The sequence below is a fragment of the Meriones unguiculatus genome, chromosome 6 (genome assembly GCF_030254825.1).
Source record: "Meriones unguiculatus strain TT.TT164.6M chromosome 6, Bangor_MerUng_6.1, whole genome shotgun sequence".
NCBI classification, from domain to species: Eukaryota; Metazoa; Chordata; class Mammalia; order Rodentia; family Muridae; genus Meriones; species Meriones unguiculatus.
The window spans coordinates 98054248-98081370 of NC_083354.1; the positions used below are offsets into that span (position 1 = coordinate 98054248).

Here is a 27123-nt window from a genome sequence, read left to right on the forward strand (position 1 = left end):
AGAAGCAATTCAGTGTTTCTCAAAATCTGAGTGTCCTTATACTATTAAAAGCCAGCATAGAGATAACTGGTTCTAGAAAATTGTGGATAGATTAAATAAATACTTGCCTACTCGCCTACTGATGTCCACACAGAATCCATGAACTATAAAGCAAATTGAGGGCTAATGTGATGGGTCAGCAGTTAAGAGAATATGTGTGCTTCTCTTACAGAAGACTTAAGATTCCCAGTTCTTATACCAGGCAGCCCTCAACTGCCGCTAACTGTAGCCATCAGGTGAACTAACATCTTCTGGCCTCCCTGTGGAACCTAAATTTAACACACACACAAACACACACAGAGACAGATACACACATGCACGCACCACACACACACACATACACACACACACACAAAACACACAAAATAAGAGTAAAGAAAATAAGTTTTTAACACACACACACACACAAAAAAAAACCTGCTCAACAAGAGGAAAATCCTGCTCACTTAATAGTAGAAACCTAGGTAACAACCCATGGCTAGAAAAGTTATGTATCTTGTAGAGAACCTACAATCACCACTTTACTAAGACAGCCTAATCTCTAAAACATTAAATATTTGTCCTTATACAGATAAGTATAGTATCCAACCTTATCAAGGGAAGTTCTCTTTTCAACATATGGAGACCATTACAGAAGAGAACAACCAATCAAAATGCAGAGTTATGGTGCCTAGTTCCAATGGATACATCTACAAAAGAACCCCTGCACCTAAGCTCCAGGGAACACTGAGGAAGAGGGGGTGGAAAGAATGTAGGAGCCTAAAGATCAGGGAGTTTTCTTTGAGATGTGTCTTCTAGGAATCTTAGAAGCTACACCCATAAAGTCCCACCAACATGAGTGCATAAGCATTAACTGAACAAAGACAAGAACAAGAGATGCTAAAATGGATGGGGAGGGGCGGTGAGAGCCCCGCAAGGCTTCAATCCTACACAAATAACTATAGGCAACTAAGAAAGATGAAGAGTGAGAAAAATAGTCTTCCCCAGGGGTGAGAACACTAGCTGGTTATTTAATACCAAATGACCAACCCTGAAAACATGTACACAAGCAGCATTATACATATCAAGCAGGTTAAATTAGGAATACATATGTATGTACAATTACATATATGTTTATAACAAAAATTGATGAAAATAGAGACCATGAATTTGAAAGAGAACAAGGGGTGTATAAAGGGAGGACCTAGAGGGAAGGAAAGGGAAAAACAGAAAAGAAATGTAGCCTCGAACTTCCATATTACCTGCTCTGTAAGATCTTAAGAAAATCAATCTCATCTCACACACTGTGTGTCATTCCTGAACTTCTACAATATCCACCTGCATGAGAAGGGTACTCACTGCTGGTTCAACCAAACAGAATGAAAGGAAAATAGTTATGGGCTATTAATGGGAAACTGATAATTATTTTAAAATCAAAGTCAATAGATTTTATCTGAGCCCTTCCTACATTTTTTAAAAGTGTCTAAATGCATGTATTTTTTTTCATTGTTAGATTGATAACTTGCTAAGACTACATTCAATTTTCAATCAAAATAGTTGCCTTGGTGCCTAAAAATATTTGATTTGCAAGAAAACCAGTTCTATGACAGAGCATCTACTTCAGAGTTTTAAAAAAGTACTTTCACTATGTTGTCATTCATCATCACACCAAAGATGATCAGACAATGAACAGAATGCTGTTCAGTGACCAGCACATGCACAAAAAAGCTAGGTGTGAATGGTAATTTAGTTATGAGACTTTCCTTGGCAAAAACAAATGCTGCAAATTGGGAATAAAAAATAAATCAAAGCTTTTCCCTTAAGGTTCAAAAAAGTGAAAGTAGAAAGAGAAGAAAATACGCAACCAAACAGAACCACAATCTAAAGCAGCATGTCTGTTCTTCCATGTCATACTCACCACTAATTCTGCTGCTTATGCACATTTGGAAGTTCTGGCTTTCGCAAGAATTGAATAACAGTAGATCATCTATATCCATGACCAAGTACATTCAGGTATCATAGTAGATATCTGAATGTATCTACTATGTGAGGCAAACCACCCAGGAGTTTTTTCTAAGTTTTATGAGTCAATGTTGAGATATGGATCTCTGTCTAATTAGATGTCAACTTCCCTCTACCCAGCTCTCTTCTGAATGCTCAGAATGTCCTACAGGGATTTGTTTCTACTGCCATTATTTACACATACTCCAGTAATCTTTCTCTATAGTGGGATCCTCTACTAATGGTGACCAGGCAGATAGCACCAAGCAACATAGAAACAGAGCTTTAAGAATATGACAACACATGTTGGAGAGGATGTGGAGAAAGGGGAATCCTCCTCCACTGCTGGTGGGAATGTAAACTTGTACAACCACTTTGGAAATCAATCTGTCACTTTCTCAGGCAACTAGGAATAGCGCTTCCTCAAGATCCAACTATACCACTCCCTGGAATATATCCAAAAGACACTCAAGTATACAACAAGAACATCTGCTCAACCATGTTTGTAGCAGCTTTATTTGTAATAGCCAGAAACTGGAAACAACCCAGATGTCCCTCAGCTGAGGAATGGATATAGAAATTGTGGTACATTTATACAATGGAATATAACTTAGCAGTAAAAAAACAAGGAAATCATGAAATTTGTAGGTAAATGGTGGGAACTGGAAAAGATCATCCTGAGTGAGGTATCCCAAAACCAGAAAGACACACAGGGTATATACTCACTCATAAGTGGATATTAGACATATAATATAGAATAAACATACTAAAATCTGTACACCTAAGGAAGCTAATCAAGAAGGAGGACTCTGGCTAAGATGTTCAATCCTCATTCAGAAAAGCAAAGAGGATGCACATTGGAGGATGGAGAAAACAGGGAACAGGAAAGGAGCCTACCACAGAGGGCCTCTGAAAGGCTCTACCCTTCAGGGTATGGAGGCAGATGCTGAAAATCATAGCCAAACTTTGGGCAGAGTGCAGGGAATCTTATCAAAGAAGACCTGGAGAGGACAGGAGCTCCACAAGGAGAGCAACCGATCCAAAAAGTCTGGGCACAGGGGTCTTTTCTGAGACTGATACTACAGCCCATGGTAGTTCAGTGTCCAAGTGGGTTCATAGTAATGGGGACAGGGACTGTCTCTGACAGGAACTGATTGGCCTGCTCTTTGATCACCTCCCCCAGAGGAGGGATCAGCCTTACCAGGCCACAGAGGAAGACAATGCAGCCACTCCTGATGAGACCAGATAGACTAGGATCAGAGGAAAGGGGAGGAAGACCTCCCTTATCAATGGACTGGGGGAGGGGCACAGTTGGGGAATACATAGGAAAGGTGGGATTGGGAGGGGAAGAGGGAGGGAGCTGCAGGGGGGATGCAAAGTAAATAAACTGTTATTAATAAAAATAAAAATAATTAAAAAAAGAATATTAAACTTGAAGACTTTAAAAAGGGAGAGTCTTGAGAAGTAAATCACTATTAATAATGATCTTCTTTAAATGATATAAATATGAATATGAATAAGATTTCTCATTGTTACCTTGTCTCCTTATTGATAGTCTAGTTATTTGTTTTCTATTTTATTATTTTTTACATATACAAACAGGTAATTTTTCATTTCTAATTTTTACATTCATAAGTCCTATCCTATTCTGCATTTAATTTTGGATCAGAAACTGTGTGATGTATGAAAATGGTTTGAACCATTTATAACCCTTTCTTGATCTATGCTTTCTTTGACTTCCCTTTTACCTTTATTTTATTGAGAACTGAGGCTTGAGAATTCAATAAAATAAAGCTGTGTGATAGGAAACCAGGCATATGCATTTCAAAGAAGTGTTACATGACATATAAAAACGGCAGTTTTACAAACTGTCTTCTTTACACAGAAGTCCTTGCCTATGCCATGCTAAGATGAAGTATTACATGAAAATTTGTTGCTTGAAGCAGGCAGTGAGACAGAAAAACTCCCAAATGATACAGAAGGAAAAAACAAATCAATGTACGTGTGATCTAAGAACCCCAAATCATTGTTAGAATAGGGCTGTTATTTTGGGGTATGTATATAAACCACCTTTTTAAGTAATAATTTTTATTTTTATTAATTACAGTTTATTTACCTGGTATCCCCCCTGTACCTCCCTCCCCCCTCTCCTCCCAATCCCACCCTCCTTCTTTCCCATCCAGGCCCCTTCCCCAGTCCACTAATAAGGGAGGTCCTCCTCCTCTTCCCTTGATACTAGTCTATAAGGTCTCATCAGTAGTGGCTGTATCGTCTTTCTCTGTGGCCTGGTAAAGCTCCAAGACATGAACATTATTTCATATGATTTGAATAGACAGTATATGCCTGTTTTGCAAAGTCTATAAATTTATAAATTTCTCATGATTTGTATAACAGCAATGATGAAAGATATGAGTTTGATTAAGATATTTTGATCAATTAAAGATATGCTTTATTCATTTTACAGTTTCTATGAACATTGTTATTGTTATGGGAAAATAAATCAATTATATACTCTTGTATACTAACTTTATTCTATACTGCTTACTGAATTTATTTCAATAACAAGTATGAGAAAATGAATCAACACGGGCAATGAGATAGGATTTTCTTATTCAGAATGTCTTCTTAGATCCCTCTAATCAGACTGCTGGGAACATAACATTCGAACCTTGAAGACCAACTTTTATGAACTGTTTGAGAATGGCTTCAAGAAAGATATGTAGCTTTAGTTTACAAAATACTCAATGATAACCCAGCAGCAATTATTTAAAAATGTACCATTAAACTTTATTTGATCTAAATTATATGAGGATTAGTATATAAATTCAATGCTATAGTAGGAGTCAAGATATTCATAATTACATGTACAATTAGACAACATAAGAGTATGCTATTTCTAATCTCAAATATCATCTTATTGGTTACTGGCTTAATAATAAGGCCACACATTTTTTAAAGATTATAATATAGCATTTCTTCTTTCCCTGTCCTTCCTCCAAACCCTCCTAAATACCCTGCTTCTGTTATTGCATGCATATATGTCTATGGATATCCATATATTTTCTTACATATAACTTGTTCTGCCTGTATAATGCATGTTTTCAGAGCTGATCTTTTGAAAGTACTAACAGACACATCTACAAAACACTTTCACAACTAAGGTTCAGGAAGCATTGCAGAAGAGGGGATAGAAAGATTGAAAAGGCCAGAGGGTCAGGGAAAAAGCGTTGAGATTGTGCCTACTGGTAAAATTTAAAGCTATACTCATGGTCTCACCAGCATAACTGCCCAAATGTGGTCTGAACAGGGATGACATCAATGGACATGCCTAACTGGAAAGAGAAAGGCTTATGAGGCCTCAGCCCTACAAAAAGAACTACAGGCAACTTAAGCTGGGAACAGAAGAGGTGTTCTTCTTTAGGGGAGAACATATCAAATAATTTTCCACCGTTCTGATAATTTTTAACAGCATAGAGAGCTGTCCTCCAATATTCTCACAGGTCTCCAGTCTTAAATGAGTACAAATAAAGTTCAGTTTATAATTTCCTAGACTTCAATAAAATTCCTCAAGCGCATAATTTCTGATCTCTTATTCATGCATGCCCTTTGCACTAAAAGGGTTACTGGTTACTACCCATTGTGTGGATTTCATGCCACAAATAGATTATCAGCCACAATCTGAAGGGAAAGTGAGAAAGAAAATGAATGTTGGGTGAAACATTCACAAGTCTAATTGTAGGATGACAGCTTTCAGAGACACACAAAAATTAGAGCCTGGATATATATACAGTATGCTATACAGGAAACAAAGAAAATTGTAAAAATAACAAAATGCTATTATTTTTGTTATTTGTATTAACTGACTCATACCCATTGTATCATGTGCAGCACATAATATTTTGCCATTTCTCAGCTGATTTCTCAGATGATAATGTTGGTAGTTCCCGTTTTTATCATCAGTAGTATCAGCAGTGCTGTGATAAGGACATTTCTATAAGTATGTTTATGCTCTTGTTTCCTTTAGCATAAACTACTTCAAAATTACTAAAGTGAGTGTGATAATAGCATAATGCTTAAAATACAGAATATCTCTAGCCCAACCAGCAAGATGAAAGATTACACTTCTGTTAACAGGCTATACCAGTTTGGATTTTTTTAAACCCTAGAAATAGTGGAGATAGTGTTTATTCACTTTGCAGTAAAAGATCATTAGTGTGTCATAATACCTTGAATTTTCATTTCTTTTAGTCTAATGAGGCTCACATGTCTTCATGTCTTTATTAATCCTTGTGTCTTTACTCTGGAATGAATGTCCATATATTTGTTTAATTTTAGATCTCTTTATTCATGGTTTTCACAACATTTTTACATAGTCCTAAAAATAGCCCTTTTCCTGATTTGCTAGTTTGTTTTTCAAATTTCAATTATGAAGTAGTGCTTTTAAAAATCTGTCTTGCAGTAATTCAGAAAAATTAGGGCTGCATCTAAAAACATCTGATTAGATTATAATGCCCAAAGGAATGTGTACTTCTATAGCATAGTTGTCTTTTAAAACCCATGGAACTGATGGACAGTTAAGTCACTGTGGGCAATTTTGGAGTTCTAAGACAGTATGCTCATTTAATGAATCATAGTTTTTAATATTATACGAGAAATGATCTTATAACTATGAAAAAGAATTATACGAAGAAAACAAGATTAAAACATATTTTAGTAAACAATGGTAATATGAGAAACAGAAAAGGAAGAGTGTGGGAATTAAGGCATTATATCTCAAGAGCACATTTGCCAAGGCAAGAATTCTTTTTCCCTTTTCTTAAATCTACAAATATAACACTCCAAAGTGATTGTTGTTGACATGTGAAATTGGAGCTTACGGAGGACAAAAGAAATGCACTAGCCAGTAATTATTTGAAGCACAATGTGTGTCAGATTCATGTCGGCTTAATGAATGGTGCTCACTCTGGATGGACTAAGATCATATGACAACTTCATGAAGAGCTCCTCAAAAGCTTCTGGGTTAAGAGAACCTGAGATGACTCAGTTTTAAAAAGACATCATTTTGAAAACTGACAGATTACTAGTTCCAGAAATGATGAACCATCCTAGAAGTTTTCTGCAGTTGTCCAGCAATTCTCAAGGTCTAGAGGGCTGCCCTGTAACATTTCCCACTGGAATAGAATGACAGTCAATATAGACAGTGTAATTCCCCACAATCAATATTGGAAGGATGAGGCATAAATAAGACAGACGTAAGAAATTATTAAAACAGTAACCAAAGCCCTTGCAAATTGCCGTCTAAAAGTGTTGTTGTCCTTTCCCTCCTCTAGAAATACCTCTGCTTGTGATGGCTCTAACTTCCATTTTTAAATCACTTCTTTATTTAACTTTTATAGACCTAGTAAAAAAGAAAAAAATGTTGGAATAGGAGGTATCATAAGCCCAGTGAGAAAATGCAGTGTTGTTTAGTCCAATTTACAAGGCAACAAACTACATTCTAAATACGTTTATGCCCTCAGACAAATGCTGTTCTTAGCTTTCATCATTGAAGCTTTCTTCTACAAACTGAACAGAGGTAAGTACAGTGATTGGCAGTTGCTTAATATTCACAAAAGAAATGATGGTTGAATGCTTAGCTCTAAACAGGACATGTATACCACTCTTTTTATGGCTCACAGAACATGAAAGAAGAAGTAGAAGGAATGCAGATGTATATTATTCAAGGCAAGATGGACCCTGAAGAAACATTATTTTGCAGCAGTTTTTTTTTTTTTTTTTTTTTTTTTTTTTTTTTTTTGCGTGCACTAGGGTAGCTTAACGTTCAACTTGGCATTCCTTAGTCATTGATGGGGCAAGGGTTCATGGGCCTCTACCCTTTACTGCTGACCTATTACGTACTGATGGCTTCTAAAGAAGGGACAATCATTGTCCTCTGCCTGTGTTTATTGAAAAAAAAAACACAGTATTCCAATGGATACTTCTCTTAGCAGTTCACAAAACAAAACAAAAAGACATGAATGTGAGAAAGGAACTAGGTGGGGTAGGACCATTGGTGGGTTTATGAGGGTGAAGGAGATAACAGAGTATAGAGGACAAGAATAATTCACTATACACATGTTTGAAATTTATTTCAACAAAAGAACAAAACACATTGAATAATACTTTTGGGGCAACCCTTTTAATTTCTCCTTTGATATGCTTTTCTTGGTTGTGGTAAACAAACTATCACAGTGCTTGCATTCTAAAGTCTTTCACGTTCAAATCTCTAAGCATGGTCTATGTTAAAATAAGAATATAGACACATATGTCATCAAGATATAAAAAATAAGAAAGCTGCTGCCACTGCTAAAGGATTTCAATTGCTATGACATTTCCAAAAAGTAATCACTGTGGAGGAGGAAACTTTCTTTCTTTCTTTCTTTCTTTCTTTCTTTCTTTCTTTCTTTCTTTCTTTCTTCTCTCTCTCTCTCTCTCTCTCTTTCTTTCTTTCTTTCTTTCTTAATTTCTTTCTTTCTTTTTTTTTCCTGTGTAACCCAGGCTGTCCTTGAACTCTCTCAATAGACCAGGTTGTCCATGAACAAAGGACAGAGATCCTTGAACAGAGATCTGCCTCCTTCTGCCTCCCAAGTGCTGGGATTAAAGGCATGTGCCACCACTGCCTAGCAATAATTTCTTTTTATGAAGAGTCAGACAGAAATTCCCTTTTGCTTTGTGGGCCCTACAAGTCATGTGACAACTATTCTACTCTGTCATTGCCACACAAGTTAAATAAATAGATGTGTCTATGTTCATAAATGCTTTACAGAAAGAGACATCATATGGAGTTGACATTTTCCAAGACCAAAATTGCCCCTGGAATGCAGAAAGAAAAAATGTCAGAAGCCAGCAGAATTGAGGACATCAGAGGACTGAGCTTGGGACAGTAACACCATTCTAAGTAGTGATATAACCAGACAGAGGCTGTCAGGAGAAAGTACCTCACATAATCAAAGAAGAGAATAAATCTAAAATTCCACAGAAGAAATTAGCTAAGACATAAAGAACATTGGATAGTAGCATGGCTTGAAGATTAAAAGAAGACATAATGTTTTGATGGTGATAAATTTGGAATGAGAACTGTAACCTCACCTGACAATAGAAAAACCAGCAGAGGGGACTCTTCTACAGAAGAGCCCTACAGAAAGGTGACATGCAAAATATTAAAAGAAATAGCTCTCGTTTCCTACTGCCACAGCAATCCTGACACCACAATGAAAAGAGTGAAGGTTGGGTGAAGTACTTATGCACAATGTGTTTCAGTATAATGGAATCAAGATTACCAGAGGACATGTCAGAGTGACAGGTACAGAGTAACTAGGGCCTTCATAAGTCAGGGCATGTCCTGCTGAAATCACATTGTAAGCTATATGGTTAGGCATGTCAGTAATAGAATTTTGGATTCAACATCCATAATCAGGACAGCAGCCACAGTGGCTGGAAGCCAGAATCCCTGAGTGGGATATGCTCCAAAAGTTTGACTGTGCTCTCCTGGGAGTGAAAACAAGTAGCAGGGACTAGGGAAACTAATAATCCTGTAGCAGCCCCAGTGAATCAACACCCTAGCATCTGTGGAGTTGTTGGTGCGTCTGATTCTAAGCAAGGAAAGTAAGACACAGAATTGTTAAGAAATGACAGTAGCAAATGTCTCTGAGGTGCAAAACTACCCAGAGTTTGTTTTCTTTCAGGTATAAATCTGTATGTAAGCAAGCTTCAGTCACAAGACAAAAAAAGGTGAGGAAAAATTGAAAGGGGAAGGAAACGACTTAATTGGATTTATGAATTAAGACAATTTAGTATTAAAATGCTTTAGACAGTCACTAGTCTATGAGTAGTCTGTTTCTTTGACTATCACAAATCTACATCACAAATGCATGCAAACAGCACCAGTTAGTGGAAAAAAAAAAAGCCTTTTCATTCACTAGTCTTTGTTACTCTGTAGTGTTCTGGAGACCCTCTGAATAATACAAACACACACAAGAATCTGCTATAGCACTGTTTCATTGCTTCCTGTATGTTCTCAGAGATATTGTACAATCAAAACATGCCAAAACAGACACCGAGAAAGAAAATATTTGAGGACAATTTCCTCTGGTGCAGTGACAGTCTAGCGTCCTATAACACTTTCTGGTATTGTAACCCCATGCTTTCTGGAATAACTGCGCACTGAGTCACACTGAGGAATTCTTCAGTTATAAGATGGCATGTTTGACACTCTTACTGACAAAACACTTGTTTGATGGTGATACCAATCAAAACTTGAAAGAAACTTCTTTTTTTACCGTAAGAGGCCCTGTGTGGTCATAAACAATACACAATTATCCTCATTTGTCTTATTTAAACTATTTGATTTAGAAAATTACTTTCAAGTACTTTTACTTAGAAATTTGTTTGTTTATAGGTTTTACCTTCCCACTCTGTGTAACTTTTTTTTTTTTTACATGCCTGAAATCCCAGAATTCAGAGAGGCAGAGGCAGGTAGATTTCTTTGAGTTCAAGGCCAGCCTGATTTACAAAGTGAGAATACAGTGATTTTGTTGAAAGACCATACTCTGTTCTCAAAAATCCCCCACATTTATTATTTTCAAAGCCTTATTTGGAGTAACTAAGGAAAGTACAAATGATTAGTCTATAGTCATTGCTCTTAAGAAGTCTGTCATAAGAGACGCTTTTATTATTTTTATTTTTTTTCAAAAGTATGTAAAATATGTATTCTTTCTTGTCAGAACACAGTCCAATAATAGAGTCTTGTGAGGAGAATCCTGAGAGTTTCTAAGAAAACTCCAAGAAAACCCACACAATAGTATTGTGATTGCAGTTTCTCCAAAAACAGAAATGTTCTTAGAGTATTTTGAGTGCTTTACAGGTATAGCTGAGAGGAGTGGGTTTACTTCAGACTGTTCATCAAAACCGGTTATTATTGTTAATTTGCTTTTATGGAAAAAAGTGTTTTTCCTGCACTCAGTTTGTCTACCATGTCACATGTGGCTTACCCATGTAGTTATGCACTTACTCATATAACTCCTCTCAACCTTCATAGTATAAATTGTCTGATGCTTTCAATAAAGTTGATTATGGCATGAAAAAAAAGAAGACTTTCATATATGACTCTATTTTTGAGGATTAAAAAATTACTATGAGATAAAGACCATTTTTCTTTCTTTTTTTCTTCTCTTCTCCTCCTTCCAATTTTTTTTCTCTAGTTTGATTTTTTTTTTTTCAATGCAGTTTATTCAGGAACCTTGAACAATCATCTGACCCTGGGGAAAGCCAGCCCACAGCTTAAATAGCCTCTGGGTAGACAACCCCAGCGTGCCATGTGGGCAATGCAGATAGGTCCACATACATGGAAGCAAGCCAGATCCTTGGCCTTAGCCAAATGTGGAGTTGTTTGTGACAGAGAGCACTCACCATCGGGAAGGTGGAAGGCGGATTTTATATACCCATTCTAGTCATGCTAGACTAACACAGTTTCTAATTTATAGACAGATTCTCTAGTTTATCATGTTAGCCTTTTCATGTATTTTCAGTAGTGTGAATGATGGATTAAGGTAGCCAGTGAAGGCATCTGAGTGACACTGAACTTCTCTGTGGAGGAAAGCCTGTTATAGTGGCTGAGAGGAAGATGTGAGCATAGGGAATATCAGCTGAGAGTGGAGAGACAGCGGCTGATCAAAGTATTGTAGCATGGGAAGACATTTTGAGGCAGTGCTAACTCTAAGACATGCTCAGATAAACACTAGGTTTGACGATCCAGTCTAACCTCACAAAAACTGATCTCAGTCCTACATTTAGAGAGTCAAGAAAACAAAATTCTGGCTAAAGTAACATCTCAGGCTTTCAATGTTGGCTCTGCCACAGATTCCCAAAGAACTTCATTGCATCTGTTTCTTCACTTGTGGATGATAAGAAATGTCTAAACTGGATTAAATGTGATACTCTATGCAAAGATGTTAGAAAAGAACCCACATACATACAGTAAGAACAACTATTTTCTTCTTTTTCAAACACTTTCTTTTCTTCTCCTTGCCTATGGTTGTATTTTTGCTTAGATTATCTCTAGATAAATTTATGTCACATTCCCCCCTCCATGCAATGTTCTTTTTTTTTGGGGGGGAGGAGGAGGGAGAATCCAGAATCTTGAAGAACATTCTATGTGGTTTTGAAAAAAATGACCTAGTTATTTTATGAGGATCATACTAATATCCATTAAGTCAAGAAGGCTACACTGCTGTTCTCATCACTGATGTCCTCTGGTTTTTGGTCTTATGAGCATGTCCAATCTCTGTAGTACTTAAGATATGTGTGATACTCCAACTATAATAAGAAACTTACCTTTGTTATTTTCTTTTCTATTCGTTTTTATGGCACTTGTTTTATAGTTCTTAGGGATGTGAATATTAAGGATGGTTATGTTTTAAAGCATTTTATCTCTTATCAGTGAGCCATGCTTCTCTTTCTCTCGGATTTTCCCTGTTCTAATATCCATTCTGCCTAAAATTATAATACTTATTTCAACTTTCTCTTGAACTTGCCATATTTCTCTCTAATAAGTCTGTGCCTTGAAAGCCTTGCAGTCATAAATCACTGTTACTCATTGGATGTGCAGTGGCACAGTGGTGATGAACAGAGAGGGAGAAGATTGTAGTTATGATTAAATTTCCATACTGTGTCAGCCCTACACCCCTGGCTGCGATCTCCCCCTCTGTCTTTTAGCTTGAGTCTCATACCAAGAGGAATGGTAGAAGGTATGTTGAGTGAAGAACAGTTTATCCCAAGTGGGACAAGAAAGATCTGGAAAGTTATAAAGAATTTTCTGAAACTCTTTCTTAATAATTTTTCCTCTATCTCTTCAGAGACCATGAGCAACTCTGGAAGCAAAACACATGCAAATATGTATCCTCTTCCAAGAGTGCAGTTCAGGGAGTTTTTCTCTCTAGTGTTCTTCATTGGGATCCAATCATTTTAAAAGCCCACATTTTAAAAGTGTCTAGTAATTTAAAAGTGTCTAGTTCCAGTGGCTTCTACTTGAGGAGAACATATATTTTTGATGTCTCCTATTTAGATAAGCCAGTTTCTAAGATTTCAACACAGCAGTTGATATAGAAGGAAGGTCATTAATATTCAGAATGTTTGGCTTTTGCTCCTAGTATTTGCAAGAATTATAATTTATACATGTTTTACATGTGAAAGCTAATCTTATATGCTTTATTCCTGCCTTTCAAACGCCTGTGGATTTTTGTTGTTGTTGTTTTGTTTTATGTTTTTTTGTTTGTTTGTTTTTTGTCTTCACTGGCATTGTTTTTTTTACCCCTTCTTTTCTTACATCTATTACTATATTAAGTAAGAGCTTTCACTATCATGGAAATGATGGTATTCCTCCAAAAAAACTACTTTAAGAACTTTAGATATATTGAGATTTGTCAAAAATAAAAGAGGTATCATCGTAGAGTCACAATGAATCCACTTAAGAATTTGGTTTTTATTTTATTTCTATACATGCCTAAATTAGCCAGTAACTCGAATCTCTTTAAAAAGTAAGAAACATAGTAATCTTAGCTGGAAATATGAAGTATTTAGTATTGGGTTTTAACTTACTAACTTCAGTTCACATGCACCAATAAAAAAAAAAGTGAGTAGAATACCCAGAAAGACATTGAAAATATAGAAGACACTGAGCCTATAATAGAAAAAGTGTGCTGTACTCACATCTATAGCAGCTGTTGTAGTATCATTTGAAGATACAAATATCCTCCATTCATTTTAGCTTCAAAAGCAACTACAAATATAGATTAGATTTTATGTCTTTTGTATTTATGTTTAATTGTGTTCAGTATTGCATAGCCAATAGTCAACACACACACATACATACACAATCATATCTAGAATGAAACTTCACTAAATAAAATAAGTTGAAAACAGAATATATGTGTATGTCTCCATATCATTATTTTTGCATGTCTATAAACGGAAACATATATACATAGACATCTACACTTGTTATATACAAATTCACTACTTACAGAGGTCTGATATAAACGTATTACATATTCAGATGCATATAAAATGAAAAAAGGATGACAGGGGAAGGAAAGATGCACGAAGAAGATGCCTAGTTTATTGCTTGCTTTCTACTCCAGCTTTTGTTCATATTACTCTAGACAGTGCAGGCATTCAGTGTGACAAAACTAAGTATTGTTAATGTGAAAGGTCAAAAGACATGGGTAGATGCATGTTTCTTCTTAAGTTACAGCTATTAATGAAATTTGGAATTCTAACTGCATGCCCTAGAATTCAAATATATAGGAAGCATTTACATAGGGCATGTTTTATAGACACCAAACATTTTATTTAAGGGCCTACGTACACTGACATCATTTACATATTTCAAGTAAAAGACTTTTACATATATATCTTTTATATATATATATTATTTAAAATAATTTAAATCACAAAGAAGACAACAAACCTAGCAGCAAATTTTAATTCATTTTTCCTAAATGACTTTAGGGAACTTGTATTTATTCAAACAGATTTTTTTTTTAAGACTAACACAGCTCATAAGATACACCTCAGAAGTTTAGCAACAAGACATTCTGATACATTTAAGAGATGAAATGATAAAAATGTGTTCTTTTATCTTAAATAATTTCATTCTTCCTGGGGCTTTCCTGTACAATGGTTACTAAAAATATCAACTAAGGTTTTACTTATATTTGCCTAACCTTGGAATTTCCTAAAGATATACCATTTAGCTATGATGAGGAGCCCTAAGTGGAAAAGATGACCAGCAAGAGCTTGTGCACATCTGCGATAGCATTAATGACATCAGAAGTCAGACCCCCTCATGCACCACACAGCAGAGAAGAGTCACACTATGGAGTGTATTCATAGTCAAATGCAATTTGAATTTACTCTAAAAGATGCGCTAATATCACCTCTGAAGCAAACAGTATGATCCTTTGTCAAAACTGAGCAATTCTTTGACAAATTTTCTCAACTAATTTCAATACTGGAGCAGTTTCACGACAAAATATTAATGAATTCTCTCAAAGTTGGTATTATGAATCAATCTAATTCCTCAATTTTAAATATAAATGCAACTAAACTACTTAATCTGTGAAACTTCTTCAGTGTAACTGCATGTTCTCCATCCTGATGCCTCAGTAAATTGGGCTAAGAATGGGCACATGGCGAAGCCATAGGCAGAGCTCAAATTCATTTAACATAAGAGCTCTTGATTAACAATTAAAAAACAGAAGGGTTCAGTGTTTCAATATCCTCATCTCTGTTAATGATTAAATCAAACTCACAGTAACAGGCCACACTAGTGTCCAAAAATGAAGCCTACCATCTTTCTTCTAAGAGGAAAACATAATGAATTATGTTATTGATCGAATTTCAAATATTTACAAATAGGATTGATATGCTAGCTTCACAGAGTCTTCTAGTTAGAATATGCTGAAACCTTTCTGGTAAAAAGGGCTGTATTAACATATTTCCCACTCATTTTCCATGACCTCATTGCTATCGTACTGATGAATGTTCTCCAGACTATGTAACTGGCTACATGGTAGGCATTTTTAATCAACAAATAAATGTCTTTCATCTTCCTGATCAAATAAATGTCCACTGATAAAAAGGAAAAGGAAGAATAAAGTGTGCAGAAAGAGCTGAGGAGATGGCTCAGCGAATAAAATGCTCACTACACAAGTATGAGGACCCGAGTTCGTGCCCACATGTAGTATCTAGCTAATAATCCCAATGTCCCTACTGTTAGAAGAGAGAGGAAGACCAGAGAATCCCCAAAAGATCATGGGTCATTTATTCTAGTATGTGCAATGGCAAACAGCAATGGCATCTTGTTTCAAAGAAAAAGAAAGTTAGGGCTAACACCTGCAGTTTTTCTCTGACTCCACAGAAGCACTGGGATATGTGCGCAGAGATACTCACACAGCCGAATGCAAGCATGTAAAGCTATGCCATTCCCACACTCAAAACATACACAGAGTTCTGCTTGGAAATCTCTCTCTGCCTGTTCCAGATCTGCCTGGCCCACCTGGGACACAGACAGTGACCCCAAAGCAGGACCACAAGAAAAAAAAATACTTAGTAACATTCCATATACAAACAAGCTTTAAGCTGAGAAAAAAGTTAGCGAAACTATATCCTCCACAATAGCCACAAATAATAAATATATTGTATCTTGATATGACTCTACAAGCAAGTGAAAGACTTGTATCATAAAAAATTCAAGTCTCTAAAGAAAGAAATTAAAAAAGATATCAGAAGGTCTAAAGATGCCCCATGTTAGTGGATCAGTAGGATTCACATATTAAAAATAGCCATCTTACCAAGAGCAATCTACAAATTTGGTACAATCCCCATCAACATACCAACATAGTTCTTTACAGACTTTAAAGAATAATTTTAAACTTCATATGGAAAAAAAACAAAAAAAAAACTGTAGAACAACTAAAACAAGCCTATATAATCTATACAATAACTGAACTTTTGGAGAGATCTCCATCCTGATTTCAAGTTATACTTCAGAACAATAATAATAAAAACTACATAGAAATAAACTGGTTAATCAATGGGATTGAATCAAAGATCCAGAATCAAACCCAACCACCAATGGATACTTGATTTTTGACAAAATAGCCAAAACCATGCAATGGAAAAAATATAGCACCTACAACCAATAGTGAATATAAAAATAGACAAATAGATCCATATCTATCATCCTGCACAAAACTCAAGTCAAAGTGGATCAAAGACCTCAATATAACACCAGATACACTAAATCTATTAGAAGAGAAAGTCTGAAGAACCTCGAACTCATTGGTACAGGAGACACTTTCCTTAACGACATACCAACAGCTCAGGCTCTAAGATCAACAATTATCAAATTGTACCTCTCAAAATTGAAAAGCTTTTTGTAAGGCAAAGAACACTGTCAATAGAACAAAATGACAGTCTATAGACTGGGAAAAGATCTTCAACAATCCTACATCTGACAAAGGCTAATATACAAAATATATAATGAACTCAAGAAATCAAACACCAGTAAACAAAACAACCCAATGAAAAATGGAGCACAGAACTAAACAAATAATTCTCACCAGAGGAGTCTCAAATGGCCAAAAAACATTTAAAGAAATGTTCAACTTCTTCAGTGCAATGCAAATCAAAATTGACTCTGAGCTTCCATTTCACAATAGTCAGAACTGCTAAGATCAAAATCTTAAGGGACAGCTGGTGAAGACGTGGGCTCCTTTACTGCTGGTGGGAGTGCAAACTTGTACAACCACTTTGGAAATGAATCTGGTGCTTTCTTATAAAACTGAGAATAGCTTTACCTAAACACTGAGCTTTACCACTCCTGGGTATATACCCAAAGGACGTTCCACCATGCAGCAAAGACACTTACTCAACTATGTTCCCAGCAGCTTTATTCACAATAGTCAGAATCTGAAATAGCTTAGATGTCCCTCAATGGAAAAATGGATAAAAAAACTGTAGCACATTTACATAATGGAATATTACTCAGCTATTAATATTAAATGATTAAATGAAATAATGAAATTTGCAGCCAAATAGATGGAACTAGAGAAGATCATCCTGAGGGAGGTAACCCAGACTCGGAAAGACACACATGGTACATACTCTCTTACAAGTGGATTTTAGCCATATAGTTATAGGATAAGCATACTATGAGGCACAGAACCAAAGAAGGTAAATAACAAGAAGGATACAAGGGAAGGGGCATAAATCTCGCTTGGAAGGGGAGGTAGAATAGACAGTGATAGTGGCTGAAGAGAGGGAACAAGGTAGGAAAGGGGGCACAGAGAAATAAGAGGGTTGAGGTCAGACCTGGGGAAAGTGGGGCTGCAAGGAGAGAAGGTCTGTAGGGAAAAGAGAAACTTAGGGTGTGGATATCTGTGTGACAAACTGGAGACTTAAGTCAGAGTAAGTCCCTGGGAGGCTATAAGAGGGACTCAAGCAGACACTTCTAGTAGCAGAGGGCATAGAGACTGAAGAGGACAGCCTCTAATTAGACTAGCCTCCTAGCAGAGGGAGTGAAACACCAATCCACCCACAAAAACCTTGACCAAAAATTTACCCTTCTTACAATTTGTGCAGGAATAAAGACAGAGAAGATAAGAGTAGAGATTGAGGGAATGCCCAACCAATGCCTGGCCCAACCAAAGACCCATCCTATGGAAGAGTACCAAACCCTGCTGCTATGAAGGATACTCTTAAGCTTGCAGACAGGAGCCTTTCAGAGGCTCTGAGAGGCTCTGTCCAGCAATGCCTCAAAACAAATGCTGAGACTCTCAGCCAAACCTTGCAGAAAATGTAGGGAATCATATGGAAAAGTAGGAAGAAAGAAAGGTGCCATGAGATTCACAAGAAGACCAACAAAAGCCAACTAACCAGAGCCCATTGGGGCTTGTTGAGGCTGAAGCATCAACCATTCATGGACTGGACCTAGACTCCTCCTCCCCCCAAAGATGTAGAAGATAGGCAACTTAGACTTCATGTGGAAACTAAAGTAAAAGAAGCAGGGATTGCATCCGACACTGACTCACTAAGCTTTTTGTTCACTTCATCCTGGCGGGACTTCTTTGCCAGACCACAGGGGAAGAGGACATGCTCAGCCCTGATAGACTTGATGAGATGTGGTGGATGGGAAGGAAACCTCCCTTATTCTAAGGAACAGAGGAGGGGGAACTGAGAAGGGAGGAGGCAAGGAGGGTGGGACTTTGAGGCATAGAGTTATGGGGATATAACCAGCATGTAAAGTGAGTAAAAAGAAATAAAAAAAAACATACACACAAAGATTAAAATAAATATGCAAAATATAATTCCAGTTCTGAATAGTGTAACTTCTCTCTCTATACATAAAAAGAAGCACCGTATTATAGCTTTTCATAGTCAGGTTGGGTTTTAAGTGAATGTCATGCACACTGTGAACAGGAAGATCCACAGGGAAAGAGGCACAGGTAGAGAACTCAGGCTGTAAATGCAGTGGAATGGTGATAATAGAAACCAGTAAAGGAAAGCTGGCTGGAGCTCAGAATGCCCGGGGCGGGATGGGTACAGTATAGATGCAGCTAGACAATCAGGCTGATAACATTTCATCCAAGTCAAGAATTTGGCTCCTCATTTGAGGTCTTTCAGGGAGGGAGGACAGCTTACACCGCAGGGCTCAGTTCAGCCATAAAGAAGCCTGTATGTGTCCACAGGGCTGCACTTGCTTTAGTGCTCTGTGGTTGCCTTTCTGAAGATTTTCAACACAAGGTCCTGCCTGACTCCAGAACTAAGGCACTACTGACATCGTGAAGAAAGAGGAAAGGTCAGAGTGAAAGGGCAGCAAAAAGGCATGCCCCCCTCAGCAGCAGTCCCCCCTCTCTAATCATCAGCTGCCGAAATTCCAGCGGGCCTTCATAAAATTCCTTTTGTTTAATCCTGCTAGATTTCGTGCCCCTGAGTTTAGAGGCTGTTTCCTTTATCTCTGGTTGACCCTAGGATTTAACAGTATTCTCAGCCTCTCCACTGCATTTTGCGGTATGAAAGATGAGTTAATTTCGAAGCTAAAGATTTAAAGCCTCACAGGGCCGTGTTTGGTGCTGATTTTCATGTGCTTCTCCCTGCAGCTCTCACTAGGTTCCCTTTCACATTGGATTGTTATGTTGAGTAAGAAGTGGGCACTTTTGCTTCTATGAATAATAAAGTCTAGCTTGGGAGGGCTTTTGAGAATACCTAACCTAATTAAATGAAGTGTTATTAAATTTTAATTAATGTGTGCTATTCAGAATTAATCAGATCCATAACTGTATCTGTGCTTTGCAATGCTGTCAAAAGCAGCTGGAGCTCTCCAGGGACTCCAGTTACATTTTATTTTTAAAGGCTCAATGTATTATTTTTCTACTAAAATAAGAAAGAACCTTCCTCCTTGTTCCTCTCCAGACCAGTGACTAATAAGGTTCTACATGTGAGGAAATGCTATCTTCTAAATTTCCAGTTCTTGAAAGCTGCTTGGTTCAAACACTGACTCATAGATGCTGAACGGGAGCAAAGAGCTGGACATGCTGAGGCAAGAATAAAGAGACCCACCAGGGAAGCCACCACAGCTTGTGTGAACAATGGTGGTGCTGTTAGGCTACAGAAAAGATGTAAAGCAAAACAATAAACCACCAAGATTTAATCAGGACTACAAAATATTAGTGTAACAGGAGAATACCCTATTCTTGTATTTTGTCTAATATCTGCATCGACTAACATTTTAATACAATTGGTAACACAAATATTAACTTCCCTTAGCTTATGAAAGTATAATTTATCTCTCATTTTCAAGAACAATATTGTACAATCTTTTTTTTTTTTTGAGGGAAGCCTAGTAAATGATTTAGAGTTCATGAAAAGTCATTAGATAAAGGAGTCCCATCAATTATTTTCCATTTCTTTCACAGTCAGGATATCTGGAATGAATGTAACCTGTAAAGAAAAGAGTTAGGAAGGTTTTAGAAAAAGAGTTTAAAGAATAAATGAATCAGCAAAGATGTCACAGGTGATGTTTCCAGGAAGTGACAGTAAATATGGCTTTGCCCAGGCCTAAAGAAGCACAAACTTAAGGTCATCTCAAGTGTGTGATTACCTCCTTCTATTTAAAAGAAGCAAGTTAAGAGTCTTACACATATCATTAGTCACAAATATGTGTAATTTTCCTGAGAAAGGATAATAATTTGAGACAGTGTTAAATTATTATATTTCACTGAAGTACTGAGACTTAATATCAGATTTAACTTAAAGCTAAATCTTATTTGACTTTTTTTATGTACTGTGAATTTAACTGGAGGTTCTGTGTGTGCTAGGTCAGTGCTTTACCCCTGAGCTACACTGACGGGTCATTAAAGGTAAATCTGACCCTGACTTGTAATTAAGCATCTTTATCAAGGTAGTCTATAACTGTCATTAAAACAAAATATTCAAGGAGATAGCCACTGCACTTTTAACACCTGTGTTTGATTTAAGGAAGGACAAGGCAGAGTGACACTTTTTTTCCTCCAATTAAATATTCAAACTTAAGTATAACTTATGCACCTAGTATATCACCCTAGGCTTCCTGTGTTCCTACAGAAAGCCACAGCTGTCTGCAGTGTAATGTAGAAATATAATTAGCTGGTCTAAGATTAAAAAATAATTCAACACATTATTCATTTGTTTGAGCAATAGATATCTTCCTCAGGAAATAAAAATGCTCACATGGGTAAAATATTAGGAAATAGCTGGAGGGGGCCAAGGGAGGAGAAGGAGGAGGAAGAGGTGAAGGAGGATGAGGTGGAGGAGGAGGAGGAAAAGGAGGAGAAGGAGGAGGCCTTTAGAACACAATTCTTAAACTTAAAATTCCTCTACCCATAGACTGCAAACTTTCAGTTTTTGCCTACAAATTTACGTATTGTCATATACAAAGAATATTGGAATTTTGTAAAGATAATGCAAAATTTAACAGATTTGGCATGTAAGTTAGACTAACTGGATGATTTCTTTATGAAGAAGCTGTGCAATCATTTTAAAGCTTCCTATAATTATCTAATGTTGAAGAATATAAATTATACAGGTCTAAGTTCCCTCATAAGAAATTTCTTAGAAGGTATAAATTAAAACCAAGCTTTTTTCCTTTAGGGAATATTGAAGAACATAATCTTTGCTTCTAATTTGTTGTTATAAATAATATTGAGCAAGATTTTATTAACTTCTTCTTATACATATAATGCCTTCCATATAATAAAATTATTATGTATATGATAACTTCAATAAGTGTTGATGAACTTGCTGCACAGCTTTGTCCATCAGAGAATGACTTTCATCTTGTCCATCAGAGAATGACTTCAAGTCCATCTCATATGACTAAGAGCTGTTTGGATTTTGTGAACTGCTTATCTTTTGTCAATTTTTTTTCTTTTGACTTTTTAAAAATATTGTTCTTCTCAATTTACATACAAAGAGTGCCTTACATAAATCGTAGCAAAAAATTTCTTCAGCTTACTGTTTCATACTAGCTTCACTGTCTTAATCCAAATCACGCAGTTTCTGTGAAACTACGGCAGTAAATGGAAATTTTTTGATGCTGTGATGAAAACTGCAATAAAACACTCTGCCGTTTTTCCCGTTTCTCAGAGTACGCAAGGCATAGGGTCAGAAGAGGAATATTAATTTTTAGATGTATTTAAAATGAATTTATTTCCCCAATTATCTATGTTATAAAATAAACTCAGACAACACATGAAAAATTTGTAAAATTTAAAAAGTTATTTTCTTTTTAGAAATTGCTATTTCTTTTCTCACTTTCAAACAGTATAATTTATATAATATTTTTACATGCTCCTCTATATATTCTATTTGTAAAACTGAATTTTATCCTGTTTCCTAAACAACTTTGATGCCCCCATTTCTAGGTATGCTGTTTTATTTTATGTAAATGAGCATTATCTGGTGAATAAACATCAGCTAAATAACTAGATAAATGATTAAAAAAGAGTCAGTGGGAGCTGGAGATACATATAAACCCTTTATTATTCTCTGTTTAAAAAAAATTAATGAAAACCATTTGCCCTGAAACAAAAAAGCTTTCTGATTCAATTTTCACATGAACAAATGTGTACTTAATAAATATTGGTTACATGCTTGAATGCAGAAATGAATAAATGAGTATCTAACTTTTTTATAACCTAGTCACTCATGTGTTGCCAATATTTTGAGCTTAAAACAAAGAATTACAGCTGGCTTTTAGATCATCACATCAGGTTTTCACTCATTTAGGTGCAAGAAAGTTTTTGTGTTTGTTTTATTTTAATTACTTATTATTATTTATTACAATTTATGAACTTTGAATCTGTCTGTAGCCGACTGTCTCATCTCCTCCTTGTCCCACCCTCCCTCCCTTTTATTCCCCTATACCCTTTCCCCAGTCCACTGATATGGGAGGTCTTCCTCCCCTTCTATCTGATACTAGCCTATCAGGTCTTATCAGAGCTGGCTGCATCACCTTCCTCTGTATCCTAGCAAGGCTGCACCCAGGGGGAGGTTAGCAAGAAGTTTTAACTAACAAGAATGGTTCAATCGATGGTTCAATCTCAGGCATTCAAAGCAAGAAAAATCACATGTTGTGCATACAAGAATCCATTTTATTAGAGAAACTTAAAGCAATTCCTAAAAATCAGTAACATTATAAGGGTGCCCACTTTCTCTGCATCCTTTTTAATATAGTACTTGAAGTCATAGCTAGAGAAATAAGACAAGGAGACCAAAGGGATACAAATCAGAAAAGAAGACCATATATTGCTTCTCTCAGAGTATATGATAACATACATAAGTGACTCCAAAATCTATCAGAGAATTCCTACAGCTGATAAACACCTTCATCAAAATGGCTAGATACAAAATTAACAACAACAAATCAGTAGCCTTGCTGTCTACAAACAATCAATGGGTTGAGAAATAAATTAGAGAAACTACACCCTTCACAGTAGCCATAAATAATATAAAGTATATCTGTGCAATTCTGACCAAGCAAGTCAAAGACCTGTATGACAGGAACTTCAAATCTCTGAAGAAAAAAAACTGAAGAAGATATCAGAAAATAGAAAGAACTCCTATGTTCATAGATCGGTAGGATTAACATAGTAAAAATGGCCATCTTACCAAAAACAACCTACAGATTCTGTACAATTCACATCAAAATATCAACACAATTCTTTACAAATCCTGAAAGAACAATTTCCAACTTCATATAGAAAAATAAAACACCAGGAAAACTGAAACAATCCTGTACACTAAAAGGACTTCTGGAGTTATAACCATCCTTGATTTCAAGCTGTACTACAGGACAATAGTAATAACAACTGCATGACATTGGTATAGGAGCACAGAGGTTGATCAATGAAATTGAATCAAAGACCCAAAAATAAAAAGGCACTTAATTTTTGATAATGAAGCTAAAACTATACAATATAAAAAAGAAAGCGTCCTCAATAAATGGTGCTGGTCTAACTGGATATAAAACTACATATAAAAGAATGCAAAGATATCCATCTTTACCACCTTGCACACAATTCAAGTCCAAGTGGATCAAAGACCTCAACATAAAACATGATACACTAAATCTAACAAAAGAGAAAGTGGGGATCAGCCTTGAACTCATTGGCAAAAGGGTACAATCCCTGGACAGAACACCAAGAGCCCAGACACTAAGAACAGTAATTAATCAATAGGACCTCATGAATCTGATAAGCAAATGACATTGTCAATAGGACAAATCAGCAGCCTTCAGAATTGGAAAATATCTTCACCAACCCCATACCCGACAGAGGACTAATTCCAAAATATATAAAGAATGCAAAAAATTAGACACCAACAAATCACATACTCCAATCTTAAAATATGGTGTACAGAGCTAAAAGGAGAATTCTCAAAAGAAAAATTTTGAATGGTAAGAAAAAAAAACAACAAAACAAAGCAAAGTAAAACAAACAAAAACACTTAAATGTTTAATGTCCTTATTCATCATGAAAATACAAATCAAAATGACCCTTACACCTTTCATGATGGCTATGATCCAAAAGTCAAGTGACAGCACGTGCTGAAGAGGATATGGAACAACTCCATTGTTGGTGGGAGTGTAAACTTTGTACAAACACTTAGGAATTGACCTAGACATTTCTCAGGAAACTGGGAAACATTCTATCTCAAGACCCAGCTACACCACCTCTGGGCATAAACCCAAAAGATGCTCCATTATATCACAAGGACACTTGCTCACTTATGTTCATAGCATCTTTATTCCTAATATCCAGAAACTGGAAACAACCTAGATGTCCCTCAACCAAAGAATGGATAAAGGAAATTTGATACACAATGGAATCCTATTCAGCTATTAAAAACAAGTACATCTTGCAATATGCGAGCAAATGAATGGAACTAGAAAATATCATCGTGAGGTAAGCAACCCAAACCCCAAAAGACATACATGGTATGTACTCACTTATAAGTGGATATTAGCCATAAAGTACAGGATAGCCATGCTACAACACACAGCAAAGAAGCTAAATAACAAGTAGGGCCAAAGGAGGATGCTTGAATCTCACTTGGAAGGGAAAATAAAATAGACATTAGAGGTTGATGGAGGGAAGGAACTGGGTAGGGTTAAGGCATGGAGAGAGAAGCAAGTATGGAGACTAGAAGCAGGGTAGGGGGAAGGCAAGGTTAGAGAAAGGAAATCAGAAGTGTGGGGATCTCTGGGATTTGCCAGAGACCTGGATAGAGGAGACCCCAGTTAATATTTGGGTGTCACCCTAGCTGTGACTCAAAGCAGCAGGGGATATGCCACTTCCTGTACCAGGGCAGGATTTCCAGTGGAAGGATAAGGACAGCAAAGCACCTAGAAAACCTTTGACCTAATGTTTGTCCTGCAGACAAGATGTGCAGGGACAAAGATAGAGCAAAGATTGAGGAAATGGCCAACCAAAGATTCACTTACTTGAGATTGATCCTATGGGAAAGAACCAGTCCTTGACACTATTAATGTTTTTCTGCTATGCTTGAAGACAGGAGCCTAGCATAACTCCTCTGACCCAGCAGCTGATGAAAGCAGATGCAGAGACCCACAGTCAAACATTAGACAATAATTTGGGGAGTCCTTTGGAACAGTTGGCAGAACGATTGAGGGAAATGGAGGGGTCAAGGACTCCATAAGAAGACCTACAGAGTCAAGTAACCTGGACACATGTGGCTTGAAAGGGACTGAACCACCAACCAAGGACTGGTCCTTGTCCCCCTGAACACATGTAGCAGATGTGCAGCTTGGTCTTCATGTGGATCCCTCAATATTTGGAGCAGGGGTCCTCTTTGATGCTGAGGTCTACCTTTGGATCCCATTCCACTGACTAGGCTGCCTGGCCTGGCCTCAATGGGAGAGAGGATGTACCTGTCCTGGAGTTATTTAATGTGCCAGGGTGGGTTGGTATCCATGGGGGATCTCCCCATTCTCTGAAAAGAAGGAGACAGGAGAATGGGGCAAGGGGTGTGTGAGGAAGGGAACTGGGAGGAGAGGCAGGCCCTGCAGTCAGGATGTAAAGTGAATAATGAGTTGTTTTTTTTTAAGAAATCTATTTTATAAGGAATAGCACAAAAAAGCTGCAGACACACTGGTGATATCATATTCATTTTTAAAAGGGAATGTTAAAACCTCAATGAGCTAAGTGACTTTGTATGAATTTTATTCGACAAAGTAGTGAATAATTGAACAGAAATATACAAAATTAATGTGTATTAACTGTATAGCTTAAAATAAAAACATAATGATTTTTATATTCTATTAAAAGTTTTAATAAAAATGTGAAAACGTGACTTTAATTCTGTTATGCTATATTCAGAAACAAATAGAAATGCTCATACAGTCATTTGTGTATGTGTGGTACCTTACTGAAGCCAAAGGGCTGAAAATATTATTATTAATACAGAAATAGAAATTAAGTTTTAGCTGCTTTATCTGTGATAAGTATGAGATTATATCCATGGTCTTTGAAGCGCTGCCTTTACTGTGCTTTAGTTTCAGGTCACACATTTCTCTTTTAAATTTCTTAGCATGGTTTAATGAAAGACTCCTAAATGCCTACATCTCTCTCTGATTAGCTATCTTAGAAAACTAATTAAGTAATCAATAAACAGAAAGGGTATAAGTCAATAGAACTGCTGATAAGCATGCATGATCTTCAACCTACAGCAACACAGTTGTCAGCAATTACAGGGGAAGGTATATCTTAAAGTTCATTAAAGACACACTTGTAAAGCTATTAAATGTTATCTGGAAATGTTTCTATACAATTTATAACTGGTTTTTATTACTAAGTTTTAGCTCATAATTTATTTTTAAGCAAAATCATAAGCAACAAATATTATCTAACTCATTGTAACGTGATTAGAATAATAGCAAGCTGTGTCTGTCATTAATTTATTCATTGATTAGCATATATTTACATTGTTTATACCATGTTGCAGATG

The 27123-nt window shown here is 36.5% G+C and overlaps 1 protein-coding gene across 16 annotated transcripts in view; it reads right to left on the reverse strand.

The window, feature by feature from the left end:
- Ralyl (RALY RNA binding protein like) overlaps positions 1-27123 on the reverse strand; it is a 755733-nt gene that overhangs the window by 599376 nt on the left and 129234 nt on the right. The gene's annotated exons all lie outside the window — the stretch shown is intronic.